The following is a 17,283-nucleotide window of genomic DNA, read 5'->3' on the forward strand; positions in this document are numbered from 1 at the left end:
GAAGAGACAAACACAGAGGAAATAAAAAAAAGTCTGAAAACCATCTAGATCAGAAGGTGTGCCTTATCCTTTTATTTATACTGCTTACTACATAATAGTTGCATTTTTGAGAAGCTCAACTGCGCCATGAATGACAAACTTGCCACAGATAACAGCATCCTTATAGAACTCATTGCTTGAAGACAAGTGATATGCATTGTGGCATGATACACTTGGATGGAATATTATCACATGTAATCATTTCTCAGAGACTCAAAGACAGGATGTCTTGCTTTGTGAATCTGCACCTATGAAAGAATCGCCACTGAAACTTTTCTGCATGTAAACAAATATCTACTAGATCTGGGAAAAAGTTCTTCAGTAAAATGATGGAATAAAATAGTACTCCATAATAAACAAATCCCTTATTATTGCATAATTAAGTAGAAATAAATTATTTTCAGGAGAAATATTTATCAAAAATGTAAATATGGATGTAAAGTGATATTTATGTTTCCAGAATGAATTAAAGGTCACAGGTCCATGACCATTCTAAAAAGTAATTTGAATTCAACAAAACCCACCAAAATTTCAGAGCAGTTGTCCTTCCAAACTTGATTTACAGATCACTGAATGAATAGTGTAAGAATATAAAATGGACTTGTTGATGTATGCAAGTGGAAAGAAGATCCAAAAAAAAGAATAACAATTCAAAATGAAGCAATAAATGAATAATGGACAAACATAATTTCTATGAACATTCACATAATACAATAGATGAACAATATAATGCATGGGGTTTATTTATAGAACATTTTTTTCCAAGGCCCTGGAAGTTTTATATAGAAATTTCTCAGGTTCTGTAAATAAAATATTCTGATTTTTAACTGTACTCTTTTTGTAGAAATAGCTGTAAATTAACTTTGTTTTTGTTGTAAAAATATTTTCTATTCATTTTTCAAAATGTAGAAGTTATAAATCAATGTGAGGAAGAAAACATTCAACACTCATAATAAATGAGTGAAAATATGTTTTTTTTCTGATTATCCTGATAGGTAACGAACAAATTCACTAGGAAAAATATAATGATATTAAAAATGGTATTTTTGTTTAGACAAATACTGGCCTGTCAAAACATGTTTCTTTTCAATATTTTCTTTGGTAGATGTTGAAGGGTTTAGAAGAGCTTAATAGTCAAAAGACTGAATTAGTCTAATTTACATTAATCAATTCAGGTACTTCACCTCTTCATCTATGGAACTGCAATCTGAGGTTTCTCTCAGCAAAAGAGATATAAGAGAACTGATTACCAAAGAAGAAAAGCTGGAATACATATGAATCCAAAAGACACCTTGTGTTAATGTTTTGGTTTTCTAAACTAAAATGCTTATAAATTTGTTATGAGAGTTTTAATTAAAATTACTATTCTAAATGGAAAGGAAACACTATAAATGAGAATCAATAGGAGGTAAACTTCAAAAATAACTGAAAATTAAAGAATTGTTGACCCTCTAATATAAAATGGTATTTACTTGAACTATTTCAGATTTATTATATGAAGAAAGCATATGAAAAAACTCGTATGCACTTGTTTTCAGATCTTTGCAATTAAAAAAATTATTTTTCATATAATACTGTGTAAGATGTAGCTACACTTACATAAATCTATGAGTTTTTATATTTATGGCAAAGCCACAGTATCGTTGTCACTGTATACGTTTATTAAAATTGAGTAAAGCATTAAAATATTAACTAGTAATAGTAATTACTAGTTATTGAGTATACACTATGATAGACAATACCAGGCACTTATACAGCTGAAGTCACAACAAACCAAAGATGGACATAAGAGGAAATTAGAACTCCAAGAGTTAAAGTGATATCTCGAAGTTACTCAGTTAATTAGTAAGTAACAGAACCAAGATTGAACCCGAGTCTGTTAGACTCAATTTTGAACTCTCAATAATAATTACAAATTACCTTGCCAGCTAATATCCTTGCCAAGCAGTGAGAATGATAACAAAAGAAAAAAAAATTATGCTAGAAATCTGTTTCAAATGCTTTCCATAAATTTCATTCAAAATATTTTGTTTGACATAACTGAAGCCACCTTTTCAAACTACTGATAAAGATTTTATATGGAGGAACAAGCTATAGAGAGCTAACATTTCTCATTTGTTATTTATATGTTACTTCATCCCCAAATGAGATGAAGCATTTTCCAAATTGACAATGCTAAAACATTTATAATAGTTTCTATCTTCTTGAGGAAAGTGGCAGAATAAAGACTGGCTGACCATGGTATTTCCTATCTTAAAAACTAACAAATTAAATTAATAAGGATATCAGAGATGTGTGTTTTCCAGAAGCAAACTGATGTAAATGCACGAGAGAAAAATTCAAAGCTCAAGAATACCTCAAAAAATGGTGGCGTATATTCCAATCAGGTGGTTTAGACTCTGTAACATAACTACTGGCAAACTGCCAGTTTCCAAACTGACCATAGTTCTGACTTAGTACTTTCCATCCTAACCCACTCTCAGCTTTCCCCCAAGCCTACACGAACGCAAGCACATTCTCAGACTCTTAGAAAACCAAAACAAACATAATTTATATGTCTTAAGTAAAATTTCAGGTGTGGAGACAAACATGTCTTAGATAATGTAGTAAAAGAATTAAGGAAAAATAAACTACAGAATATCAGAAAAACACAATTTTGAATATTTTTTGAGTTAGAATTATTTGAGTCAGAAATAAAATAAAAAGAGTCAGAATGGCGTATATCTACAACACTCTAAGAAGGTAAACTAAAGATGTAAAAATCACAAAATGATGAAGTGTTCAATTCTGAGATTAAATTAAACTCAAGACACAGAAAAATAACTGCACTGATGTTTGGTTATTACCATAGAAAAATTTAATGAAATTTAATGAAATCAGATATTAAATATGAAATGACAAAATTGCATGGACAGGAAGACTACAGACTTAGAGGAATAAAATCATGAATCATGCAACTATGTTACAAAAGCAATGAGTTTGAAATAAGAAAGAGAATAAAAATCACTGAAATAAATTAATGGAATAGAGAAAGGGATTTAGAAATTACTGTGGAAACCAAATACAAGAAAAAGATTATGACAACTAAAAATATTATAATAGATAAGGTGAATAAAGATGGTCAAACATCACTATAATTTGTGTCTATTTCAACACACAGAAAACTATTAAAGGACATAAGAGAAGAAAATGAAGGAAAAATTAAATTAGTGTCTTTTTTAAAGATTTTATTTATTTATTAGAGAGAGAGAAAGAGAGAGCAAGAGAGTACAAGCAGGAGGAGCAGCAGAGGGAGAGGGAGAAGCAGGCTCACCGCTGAGCAGGGAGCCCAATGTGGGGCTTGATCCCAGGACCCTGAAATCATGACCTGAGCCGAAGGCAGATGCTTAACCGATGGAGCCATCCAGGTGTCCCCCCAGTTAGTGTATTAAAAAGGCATATTGCATTACTAAAAATCTTTATTGGATTATTTTGGGGAAAAAATGCATATTGAGACATACCCTGGTTAAAACACCATGTTTTTGCATCTTTTCAGGGTACCATGTACAAAAGTAAGAGGGGAAGACTTTCAGGAGGGGGGTGAGAAAATGAGACTTGCCTCAGATCTTTAACAACAGTATTCAGTATAATAAAAAATTACTATGAATACCAAATACAAGGAAAAAAAAAACTAAGACAACTAAAAAGAATAAAGCAGACAGTAACAGATACTAATCTCCTGCAGAAACCCCTCGCAGACACAAACAGAATCAATGTTTAATCCAGGTATCCTTTGGTGCAGTCAAACTGACACAGCCACCACAATCCTTTTGTTGAAAATAGCTAAGATAAAGGATAAAATCTTTTAAGTCATCTTTTAAAAAATACTTTAATTTGTCCAATAGTAAGGAGAATACAAAGACCCTGAAAGTGAAGTGAGAACAGCATGACTGGTGTGGGCATACAGTCATTCTTTTAGTCATCGTAAATAGAACAGTTTTCTTCATCAATATAATCGACAATAGAGATTATAATCTGTAAATAATTCTAAATTTTTATGTTATCTGTAATTCCCAGCTATAAACTGCAAGTCATGATTTTTAGCTACCCTGATCTAAGGTATAGCACACAGATAGTCAAATTACATGGCAATGTGTTGAAGAAAACTTGAAGTCACTGAAATTTTCATCTATTCTGTCATTAATAATTTCCTACTACAAAGAAATACAGATCATGTGGCAAATATGGTAAATGTTCTCTTTTGGGGCACCTGGATGGCTCAGTCGGTTAAGCAGCTGCCTTTGGCTCAGGTCATGATCCCAGGGTCCTGGGATCGAGCCCCACATCAGGCTCCCTGCTCAGTAAGGAGCCTGCTTCTTCCTCTCCTTCTGCCTGCCACTCTGCCTGTGAGCGTGCTCTCTCTCTCTCTCTGTCAAATAAATAAATAAAATCTTAAACAACAACCAAAAAAATGTTCTCTTCTGCTGACCAGCTAGGGAACAATGGAGTATATTTAAATGGGTTTACAAATGTAATTGTTTTCCTATTATTTTTATATCTTTTCATTTGAGAGTCGCTTTAGAGATTCTGTAATTAGTTCTTTCAGCGTTTTTATATTATTCTGTCTTCATTCTAGCACTTATATGAAAAATTATATTGAAAATATCTGTGTAACGGTCAGTTTTCCTCAATTCATTATAAACTCTTCCAGGACCAGGGAGTGTGACTTTCATATTCAGTTTCCCCCACAGTGGCCCATTTAAAAGACATGTATGTACTGAACTATACTGATTCCCCACTAGGAGTATTGATATCATTGCCTACTCTCATTAATTAGCTCTCTGCTCAAACACAAGATTACGTATTGTATAAATATGCGCTTCATATTTAATTTGTGTTTTTACATATAGGAAAAGGAAGTGGGGAATCAATGTTGTTATTGAGAAAAGTTGACAAAAGTATTTTGATTTTAGTCTGGTTAGTGGAAAATAAATTCCCTTCTTAATTACCTGATTCTTCATTTGCTTTTTATGTCTAGCCATAGCTAAATTACATATAAATGAGATGGACGGTCATGGTAATATTAAGGACATGTGGTTTTGTGTTTGTTTCTTCAGGGGAAATTACTGACGTTCAAAATTGGTTGCAATGTAAACAACACTAGAGAAGCAATTACTATTAAATTAATTATTTTTTAAAAATCAAGCAGGAGACCCTCAAATATTATGGATGGAGGCTGCTAATTCTGATACTCCCTCTGGGAACTTTCACCAAATAAGATGTGTTCAATACGTCTTCAGTCTGTCTATACCACAATAGCAGTGAAAGATATTACAAATCTAAGCCATCTCCATAAACAAATCAATGAACTGGAGGCCTCAAACAAATTTGTACAGACCTTGTAGCAGTAATACATTTCACTGGATGTGCTTTTAAGTGTCTCATTAGCTGTCCATTTAGAATAAGACATTCTCTTCTCCACTTCCCCCCAGGGGTTCACCTGTGTGCTCTCTGGTGACAAAATGTCGTTATTAAGCTTACGGGGATGAACGGTTCTTTATCCACAATGCCAAAAAGGAACGGTTTCTGAGAATACAAGAAGCCATTCAAGTAAAGCCTCAGAGATATAGGTTTTCCTGCAGAAGTTTTAATCTCAATTATCAGTCTTCTGATATTTTTAACATGATGGAAAGATTACCAGATATAGCACTGACTTTTCCTTTTATAATCACCATACATTTTAATAAAATTATCATAATTTATAAATGCATTACAAGGAAAATTGTATGTACACTGGGTATTTTTCAAGGGACATTCTCAGTGTTGTTTTTTTTTTTTTCTCTTTAACATGAAAAGTAATGCTCATGAAAGAAGCAAAATAGAATAGTAATTACCAGACCAGATACTCTGACATGAAAGTTAATAAAGATGTAAAAATTAGAGATGGCACAATTATTATACTTTGTCAGTATAAGAGCAAGGATGAGCATCCAAATTAGATGAGAAGGGACAGGGCTCTTTCATTTCAAATAGAAGAGTGAAATGAATAGATATTATTGTCATTATATTGGCAAAATTTTTCTTCAGAATGTGCATTCTTTGAAGACATATTTGTCTCTGTGATTCAGATAACATTTTGTTCTTAACTCTGCCGCTAATCATAAAACAATGTTGAGTTAAATTTATTCATATTATTTAAAAATGAAATTACCAATAGAATAAGAAAAAAATCATGTTGTATTCAATACAAAAATGGTCTATTTCTGGTCGTAGTATGCATATCTACAAAACACTTTTCTTCACCTTACAATCTCTCTTAGAAAATCTGTACTTTGGTTATCTCTCTAGGCAGCTACATCCAAATATATTTTCAGTTTAGGTCTCACTGGACCATTCTTTGTCCCCAAACTAATACTGTTTAACAAATCTGTTCTACGTAAATCTTTACCAGTTTTCTTAGTCTTAATAAATGGGACTACCATTATCCTAATGTTTACCTAAATTAGCAGTGTTGGGAGGAATTATAGATTCTTCTCTAATTCAATTTATCCTCTACAATCCAGCTAACCATTTTAACTCCTAAATATGTGCTGAGGCACAAAATAATAAAGTGGACCTAAAGCAGGGGCTCTAGATTACATGATTAAAAATTTATCTCCAATGTTTAGTATCTCTACAATCGCTAGCAAATTACCCAAACTTTTTAAGGATTAATTTCCTCTTTTCTCAAATACACATAAAAATAGGTCTAAACTTTTAGAGCTATCATAAGACTCATGCAATATAATTTACATAATAAACTTTCCACAGTACATGTCAAACAGTAAGTGCTCAAAACTGTTACCTGTAATTATCATCAGCAGCAACAGTAGCAGTAAGAGCATCACCATTCTCATCAGCACCAGTATTACTATCATCAGCACCATCATCATTATCATAATCATCATTTTCAATCTATTCTTACTTCTCTATTCACACTTCTCTGTGTTAATCAGATTTCCAGCTCATGACCTTTGGTTGATAGGATACATCTCTAACTGGTCTTCCTGTTTTCAAACTTACCACTGTTTGAAAAGTAGTCTTTTAAAATGAAAACTGATGATGTCTCTCTCCTGCTTAAAAAATATATGTGGCAAAATCCATCTCTGTAGTTGAATACAGAAGTCTCGGTCATTTGCTTTACCTGACTCCTCACACAGAATTCATTTATTAAGAAAACTATACTTCGGGTGTTTCAGAAGTATAAGCATTGCTTAACAAAATTCCATCTGACCACAACCCCACCTTAATCTGGAAAATGCCTATTGTTTTTCCCCCTAGGAAACTCTTATGATTCTCCCAGTCTAGGCATGTGCTTCTGTATGTCCCAAGCTCCTCCTTCGTACTGCTGTCATTCACATCGTTATCTTGCAGTTTGTCCACCTTGCTAAGATATTACGCTTCGTAACTGCACAGACTATACCTTATACGGACCTCTGGATCTCCAGGCCCTCAACAGTGCCTCACACAGAGCTGAACCATACATGGATGGAAAAGCTAACCATTATCTCTTTTTTTTTCAGCATTCCTTTTGTAAAGACTTCTTACTGTCCTTAATCTTACTGTCTCCAACAAACTCCATCCAACTGTTACAAAAACCTATAAAAGTATCTTTCTCAGTGACTTACACACCCAATCCCAATTCCTCTGACTGCTAATATGCATTAACTTCCAATATCTTTACTCTCTATTTTTTTTTCCTTTATCTTGTGCACCTCTGCATTACCTTGGATCTTCCGAAAGAAGAGGGGAAACTCTCAGATCAGACTCAGACTCATCACCTCACCAGTGTTTTTCCCCACTTTCCTCATATTTACTTCAATATACATTTCCATTTGAATTTCCACTGCCCACCCATACCCATACACAATATCTTCCAGCTAAACCTCCTTCCTCCACTCTTCTCTGAACATCTCTCTCTGTCTCTCTCAATTCTGTGTCATTATTTACTGTTTCTTTAGTTTGCAATGCTCTTGTCGCCCCCTACTTGACTGGGTAAAAATATTACCAATAAGATGCATAACTCATAAACTTATATACTCCCTTGTAACAACAACAATGACGACGACAACGATGACAACAACAACAACAACAACTGTTCTTTTCCCATGATGATTACATAATGTATCTTTTTTGGGGATCCTGTGGACTTCTGTTAGTCTCTTAAGACACTGATTATGTTTTATGTTTTACATTAACTTTTTAGCTTAAATGAGCTATCTGCTTAATCTAGCTGTACCTCGAAAGAAGGCTGAAAATGTTATTATGCTCTAGACCAAATAAATTAAACTCTGTACGGTTTTAACTACATACTTTATCGAAAGCGAAGGATAAGCAATTTCGCTTATTACTGGAAAACTGATATAAATACTTCAGGTATTATTAAGGTTCTACTCATGATAGTAGGATGTTTTCTTGCCTTTTTATTCTTGCCTTTTCTCTTGGCATTTTGGATACCATTGACCTTTTTTTCTAATAATGCTATAATCTTATTTTTATATAGCTTAATGCTATAATCTAATAATGCTATAATCTCTATGATGAAAATTGTAGTTTTTCATCAAGCATCAGTATCAGGATGAAATTATTTTGTGGTCAAGGTATCATTTACTACTCGTAAATCATGACTAAACTTTACATCTGCCTCCCAACTAGATTACTAATTTTATTTAAAAGTATACATTAAAATAGTTGATGGATCTCTAAGGCAAGGGTTCATGCTTCACTGGAATGAATACAATTTGATGTCATGCATCTAAGATTTAAGACAATAGTATCACATCTTGTTAGCATCCATTAGAATGCTCCTGGACTGGGAGTTAGAAAACCTGAGACCATTGGTAAATATGGGCTCACCGATATGGAAACTTCCTTGATTCTAGAATGCTGTAAAAAGGAGTTTTATACACTATTTGAATCAGTTCAAACATACTGGGCCTACAAGGAGAAAATCATACTACTTTCTATTGATGTCACTTAACCTAAGATTTCAAATCTTTTGATACTTGTGAAATATATTTCTCATTTAAAAAAAAAAACAAAAACAAAAACAAAAAACAAAAAAACTTCTGTTCTTTTAAGTACTGTATGCCATGAATATCTCTTGAAAAATGACACAAATTTAAATAATTTGGTTTTAGAATTTTTTTTTTTTTGAGAAGGATAAAATTTTACCCTGAGACAAGGGCTGGGAATCAATATTCTCTAGGCATAGAAAAAGTAAATTTTTACAGATGTAATCTTACTAAAAATGATTATTCTGGGTTTTTTTTCTTTATAAATACCTCTTTCCAAAAAGTATTTTGAAGTTACTGGATAACATTGAAGCTGTATCTGCAAACTTAACTTGTGCTATAGGTACGTTTTTAAGGAAACTAATTTTAATTTTTCCTTTGGGGTAAATACAACTCTTTTTTAAGGTTTTATTTGTCAGAGACAGAGAGAGAGAGCACAAGCAGGGGGAGCAGCAGGCAGAGGGAGAAGCAGCTCCCAATGAGCAAGGAGCCCGATGTGGAACTCGATCCTAGGACCCTGGGATCATGACCTGAGCCAAAGGCAGACACCTAACTGACTGAGCCACCCAGGTGTCCCAAGGGGTAAATACAATTTTTCACATCCACTATGGATAGCATGTATTCATCCATTTATGTACCATATGCCCTCCATATGTCAGGCATATATTACATGCTGTGTCACTAAATGGGTGAGACTATAAAGTGAGACACTAGCTAAAGGATATACTCTTTGAAATGGTTCAGACCAAGTCTCCGTAAAATGTGGCACTTTGGCATGTGGACAACTTTAAGCTGAAAGGCAAATGTGACCCTGCATGCTTAAGAGAAAATTTTGCCCCTCCCTTAACTACCAAGAAGAATCTAAATTAGGAGTCTCTCTCAGAATTGGAGTTACTACAAGAGATACACTGTATCTGAATGACCCACTTTTGCCCCTCCCTTAACTACCAAGAAGAATCTAAATTAGGAGTCTCTCTCAGAATTGGAGTTACTACAAGAGATACACTGTATCTGAATGACCCGTCTCTGTGGCACGGCAAACATCTAGTTATCAACCATCTTTCTCCCTATGAATGGCCTTCCTCCGCTTTGAAGCCCTAGGCCCCTACTGCATTCCTTAGGTCAGGATGGCACATGTACCTCATTTTACCTTTCTGCTTTTGAATCTTTCATGTATGTGCCATTCCCGTGTATGTACAAAATTAAATTTGATTTTTTCCTTCTAATCTATCTTGTGTCAATTCAAATCTTAGACCAGATAGAAGAGCCTTTGAAAAGAAAAGAAAAAAATTTCCTCCCCTACATCTTCTCTCGTAGTTTTTATCTAAAGGAACTGTATTTTGTGGATCTTTCCTAAAGTGTATTACCCTAGGAATTCTTAGGAATATTTCTTAGGAAGCTTGGGACCACTTCTAGAGTCAGCCAAACCCCTATGTGGAACAATCCTTTATTTGTATGGGAAAATTCAGGGATATTGGTGCAGCTCTTCTAAAATCCAAAACTAAAAACTAAACAAGCAGAACTACCCAAACTTGTTGGATAATGCTTGAATTCCCAATAATAAAGAATCTTTCATTTTGCTTTATTAAGATTTAGGTCTTGTTTAACAAATGTATTTTATAAGAGATCCTCTGAAATGTGAAGTCATGCTGGGTTCTGTTACATTTAATCCATGTGTATATTATTAGCCAATATTTATGCATGATTTTCTCTCTAGAAGACAAACATGTTTCAGAAATTTCCTCAAGGCAAACCTACAGAGAGGCTATGTCTGATATATACATAGTCTCTGGCTCACTGGGGGATTATCATCATGGTGGGGCAAGGAGGAACTGAGGACATTTCTCACACCTCATATTTTGATCTTGTGAGGATTAAGAAAAGGAAATCCATTTAGAATAGTTGGAAGGCAGGATGGGGAGCTCCCATGCCTAGCAGACCCAATACAAAGAGAGGAACCATGCAGGTAGACACTACTTTACTACAGCAGGAGGAGGAAAACAGTTTCTCCCCCCTCTTCCCTCTGCCCCACAAGGGCCCACCCAATGAGAGACAGTCCCAACTCAGGGAATGAAAAATCACCGTACTTAGAACTCCCCCTCCCAACTTCTCCCCTCTCCTCCGTAAAAGAGTGCATCTCTCCTTGTTTTGCAGATTTGCCTATGATTTTGCTGTAGCTTGCGTGTCTCAGATTGTAATTTGTTGCTACTCCCGAATAAACCCATTTCTGCTGGTAAAATAGCTGGCAGTTTTATTTTTAAGGTTAATAATCTAGACCTGCATTTGGCTTAACAACCTGTTTCTCCAGACATCTCAGAAATATCCATACAAATGCGTTCTCTAAATTAAACCAATTGACTTTCCTGATAAGACCACTGGAAAAGAACTCTCCTTAAGCCTAAGGATCATGTTCAAATGTTTACTGACATTCAAACACATTCACCAAATGAAATGCAAATAAAATTAACAAAAATACCAAATGTTTGCAAAACTATGTTAAATAGTGACAGTCATCCACATATTTGAATATTCTATTTAAGCCAGAAGTGAAGTCTGTTCCATACTCATGAAAATTGCTATGGTGATAAATGCAAAACAATTCGAGTCCACTTTTGATTAGATTCCCCCTCTTAATATCAGTGTAATATTTTTATCTCATGTGTTTTTGTGTTTACTATGTAATTCTCTATTTTCTTTCTTTCTTTCTTTCTTTCTTTCTTTCTTTCTTTCTTTCTTTCTTTCTTTCCTTCCTTCCTTCCTTCCTTCCTTCCTTCCTTCCTTCCTTCCTTCCTTCTTTCAAGGTTTATTTATTTGTCAGAGAGAGAGAGAGAGCACGCACAAGCAGGGGGAGTGGGCATGCAGAGGCAGGCAAAGGGAGAAGAAGCAGGCTCCCCGCCAAGCAAGGAGCCCCCGGGGTGGGACCCATTTTTCTTTTAATTTGTCCTACTTTCAATGTCCTTAGTAGGTTTTCTGTCACTTTTTATCTTTGTTTATGTATCCTCTTTTTGTAGTTATTTTTAAGTAGAGATAGGAACTGGTTTGGAGAGTATTAGATCTTGTAAAATTTGTTATATTAGGGTAATGTTAAAAGTATGGATTTGGTATTCAGCTTTATTAAAGGGAAATACAATATTTGAAAACACAAGTTTGGAGTTGTTTTAGTTCTAACTTTAAAATTCAAGATAAAGTTAGATATAATTTAAAATTTTGTATTTTCAACCAATTTTACTGTTTTGAAAATACACCAGGGAAACATTACAATATATGAGACCATCATTCTATACTCTTAAAGTTGCTTAGATTATCTCGACTGCTCACTCTACTTGATGTACAAGAATTTAGTTCAGGTTTTGAACTGAAATATTCTGGAATTCTGAGAGAGATGGCATCACTAATGAAAAGGCAGTGATGGCACAACCACTGTTTCACACATATAGTTATGCACAATAATAGGCAGACAGGACAAATAAAAACCAAAACCAACCAACCAACCAACCAGCCAACAAACCCGCTAACAGCACTGTTCTTTGCTTACTGGTGGCTGACCAGCTTTTTCTCCTACCCCATCTTTTAACATGAGCCACTTATTTCTGTAGTAGCCTTGGTGTTTCCTAGGTAACGTTCCTTTTGTGTGATACAATACACACAATCCAGATCTTTTCCCATCACCTGTTTGGAGTGTCAGTTATCATGACAATAGAATTTTCCAGCAGTCCACACTGTGTTGTTTTGGCCTAACATGACCCAGGATATGGGAAGATCCTAGACAAAAACTGGAGCAATTTACACCTTTCAGTCCAGAGTCACTTAACTTGAATCAGATAAAGCATTTTCCTGCTTGTAAAATGTTCAATTCACTGACCTCTAAAAGGGAGCCAGAGATGATGTTGTCTCCCTCTCCATCTCTTTAGTATTCAGGTGATTTCTTATATACGACTAAAGATAGGCATTTCTCAACAACGGTAGAGTATTTATCAGATTTTACATTAGACTCCAGGATAATAACCACTTCTCAAGATGTTACGAAAATGCTAGAATTATTTGTAACTGGATTCAGACTCTGTGAATGTTCTAAGAGAACTGCCTCCTACAAAGCCTGAAGTCATGGCAGCACTGAAGTCATGGAAGTCAGTAAGAAAAAGTGGAGTTGCTGTCAGGGAGAACATTAATGTAACGGTTAAGGATGAGCAGAGAAGGGCACAGAAATTAATCACGACAATAGGATTTGATAAATTTTATAACAAAATTGTGAAATACTGTAGAAATCTAAAAAAATGGAGAAAACTATTTTTAGAATAGGATGGTTTCAGAAAACAATTGACAACTGAGCATGGGAACCATCTACTAGGAATATTTGCAATACACCAAGGTATTTCCATGTCTAAGCTCAAATCTGTTTTCCAATCTATAAGAACAGTATTCTGCAGTTTGTATATCTTTGAAAACATATTTAATAGCTTCTTACATAGTTGGAAAGTTGGGTTTGTCCTCAGAGCACAAGGGCCAGAACGCTGCCTCCCTCCACCCTCCTGTGCCCTACTCACAGAGTAACTAATGGGGGTGGGGGAGGTGCTAAGTGGTTTATGGAGGTTGGGGCCAGAAACACACTAGAAGTAGGTTTTTATTACCAAACTACTGTCAAGAGACCTATGACTTATTGCTAAGAAGTGACTGATTTTGATATAAAGAACCATACATAGAGGAGGGCCCCTAGATATATGGCAATTAGATCTCTCCCCAACATATTTTATCTTTTGCTTCAGCCTCATCTCTAGAATGCTTTTATCTATTATTAATCTGTTCTTTTGGCAATGCTACCTTTTTTAAACACTCTTGCAATGTTTATGTTTACCAGGTGTCTTGTGTTTATCTTCCAGACAATGCATATATATATAACCAATAGCCTAGAGAAATCGACAGGCTACATAAATTAACCAACTGGTAGGCCCTTGGGAAGCCAAGTAAGAAGACTTAACAATAGAGTGACTTAAAAATAAAGAGGTGTTTTTTTCCTAAGGGAACAGGAAATTCTGGAAGAAGCATAAAATCAAACAGAGATGAGTATGAATTCTGTCAACTGGGTAACCACAGATAAGTTATTTAATCTCTCTGAATCTCAATTTTCTTATCTAAAAATAGAGATAACTACTTTTTAAAATTACTGTAAGCATTAAAGAGAATATCTGCAAATCATAAATATAGTACCTAGTATTTAATAGGTATTCTATAGTATATTAAGTAGGAAGGAATGTTCGGCAAATGCTAGGACTGCATGTAACAAGTTTCAAGCATTCATTGAGATTATATATTCTATAATTCCAGGTCCACATAAGCCCCCTTTCACTGAGACATAAAGAGCATAATGGAAATGATAATCAATTTGAAATTAGAAGACATGGGTACTAATTTAGACAATATTTACCTATTTCCATAAAAATATTTAAACTCTTAGAGCTTAAGTGTTCCTCATATGAAACCAATACTAATAAACCTTACTAACACAGTAAATATCAAAGAGATGTGTATAAAACAGAGTATACACTGTGAAGTGCAAAAAAGATAAAAGAAATGCAACATCTAAATTTATATGAATCATAAAGCCATGACTGTTAGCTAAGCAGAATCTACTAAATTCTTGTAATAGCCTCTTATTGTGATCTAGTGCTGCTTGTAACATGGGAAATAAAAGAATATGTACTCCTGCTAAACACCATGTGAAAACAAAGTTCAAGTGATCAAATCTGAAAAAATGAAATACAAACGCATAAATATATGATTCTAAGATACATTCTTTTCAAAATAACCTTTTCATAATGTGGCATTGGTGTGGCTTTTTATGCTGAAATGACATTTTCTCAACCTTGGGAATTCCTATGAGTAATATATAATATATCCCCCAACAAAACTTTTCTCCAGTATATGCAACAGGGTCTTCAGGACCTTTTCACATTGAGAAAAAGGTTATTAAGTCAGCTCTAATGGGAGATACTGACAGTACTATGTTGTAAATTAGTGACTGGAAAGTAAATTTCCTTTTAAAGACTGCTCTAGTAGCAAAAATCCAAATCACTCCAAAGTAAAATTGTTTAAGTAAAATTGAAGGCTTAATTTTGAATTATACCAAAGGAGGGTTTGTTTTAATATTCATAATGTGGTTTGATATTTGTATTTAAATATTTTATTTTTAAAGATTTTATGTTTGAGACAGAGAGACAGAGATAGTGAGAGAGTGCATGAGTGGGGAGGAGAGGGAGAAAAAGCAGGCTATCCGTTGAGCAAGAAGCCCGATGTGGGACTCAATTCCAGGACCCTGGAATCATGACCTGAGTCGAAAGCAGACGCTTAACTGAGCCACCCAGGCACCCTAAATATTTGTTTTAAAGTCAGTATTTTAATAAAATCACATTTTTCCCCCTACAGAATCTTTTAAATCTGATATTCTGGTTGTAAATTTGTCCACTAAGTATCTTAATTTTTTTGGAACTGCAGTCTTGGAAATATAGTCAAAGTGATTGATTGTAATTCACGTAATTTCTCTTCTTCCTGTTATCTTCAGGAATTTACAGTGTTTTCCTTCCTCTTCATTCCCTTCTCCTTTGGTGACACTCCCATCTTCAGCCTTCAATTACTGTCCCTCCCCCCACATTCTTATCTATTTTCCCCTGTTCTAAACCATTGCTTGTAGTTTAGACACACAAGTGTTTAAAATGAATTTCTTGATTATTTTCTTCTCTCTGTTTTACAGCACTACTCCTCTCTTGCTTCCCCTGAATCCCAGCACTGCCACCCTATAATTTGCCTCTTTTAGTAGTGCTTCCTCCTCCAGGCCGACCTTCTTAAGGAGAAGCTGATTGGCATGTGTGGTAAAAGGTATGCCCTGGGAAGATAAACGAGATGCCATAGGTAGCCATATCTCCATGTAGCTGAGGGTTGGGAGGGAATTTCCAAGAGAAAATGAAAGAAAGAAAAGGAGAGGTACATTTAGTGAAGATGAAGAAGTTACTCAGCTTTCAAAGTCACCAGTGTAGTAGAGGATCTTCTTAGGTAATCTCTGTTTTGTTTGTTTCTTTCAGAAATTTTATTTTCTTATTAGTAGTCAATTAATAATGTCTTTAAAACTACTGCTTATGCATATGCCCACTAGGAACTTTATGATAATTCTTTTGTACAGGTGATTTGTCTTAGCTCTTTAAATAAAACAAAATCTAGTTCTCTAATGGAAACAAAACTTTCTTATTATTTAAAATGCTTTTGGAATCAGTGTAAAATTCTACTCAAGTACATAAAATAAAAATATATAAATTTGTGTGTGTATATTTGTAGTAAAAAATGAAAATCACCCATAACATCAGCTATATTCCCCAGAAATAACTACTTTAAACAGTTATTTATTTAAACAAGTGTATCTCAAAATTAGTATTAACCTAAAATCTTAAAGATCCATGTACACATTTTAAGAACATTAACTTGTTATGGAAATAGATGACCACCACCCAAATGAGAACAAACAGGCTATTTATTCAGAACTTGCTCTAGCTAGGGAGTCAGCCACTATCGCTTACATTTGGCAGATATTTAAAGGCAGTCAGGGGCATGGAGAACTTTCTAATGAAAAAGGAAAAAAACTTCAGGTAAGTTTTGATTGGGGGTTGTCTGAATGGAGAAGCAGGAGGTCAACTAACAGAAGTGGGGCTCAGAGAGCATATTTGGCTTTCTCGAGTTGATCCCGTGTTGGAGGTAGGCAAGAGAAGGGGACAGGATAGGGAAGCTGACCTTCTTTGGCTAAATCAATTATTTTACAATGACTACTACACATAGGTGCCATTTGACTTCTTGGATTGGTTGCTGCAGAAGTTATTGTTTGGCTTCCCAGGTTGATTACTACAGATATGTGGGTTAGAGTTCTGTACTATTTTTTTTTTTTTTTTATAAGTCTATTCATTGTTCAGTTGTATATCCAGCCTCTCCATTTACACATAGATTCATTTTATTTCTACTACACGGTTTATCAAATTATTTTATATATGATGTGAAGAAATGAATAAAATAGGGAAAGGTGAGACATGTTTCACATCACATTTGTGAAAAATGAGGAAAAGCCATCCATTCTGACCAATTTAAGGTTTCCTACTGCGGTGACTTATAAAATCACTATTATTAGTGTTTCAAAGGTAAAGCTTGTACGACTAAAAAAAAGTCCTTTAAAAGTGTA

General features: G+C 34.5%; 1 protein-coding gene across 10 annotated transcripts in view; it reads right to left on the bottom strand.

Annotated features, from left to right (window-relative positions):
* DGKB (diacylglycerol kinase beta) overlaps positions 1 to 17,283 on the bottom strand; it is an 863,998-nt gene that overhangs the window by 829,801 nt on the left and 16,914 nt on the right. The window lies entirely within an intron of this gene.

Source organism: Ursus arctos, unplaced genomic scaffold (genome assembly GCF_023065955.2).
Source record: "Ursus arctos isolate Adak ecotype North America unplaced genomic scaffold, UrsArc2.0 scaffold_3, whole genome shotgun sequence".
In the NCBI taxonomy this organism is placed as follows: Eukaryota; Metazoa; Chordata; class Mammalia; order Carnivora; family Ursidae; genus Ursus; species Ursus arctos.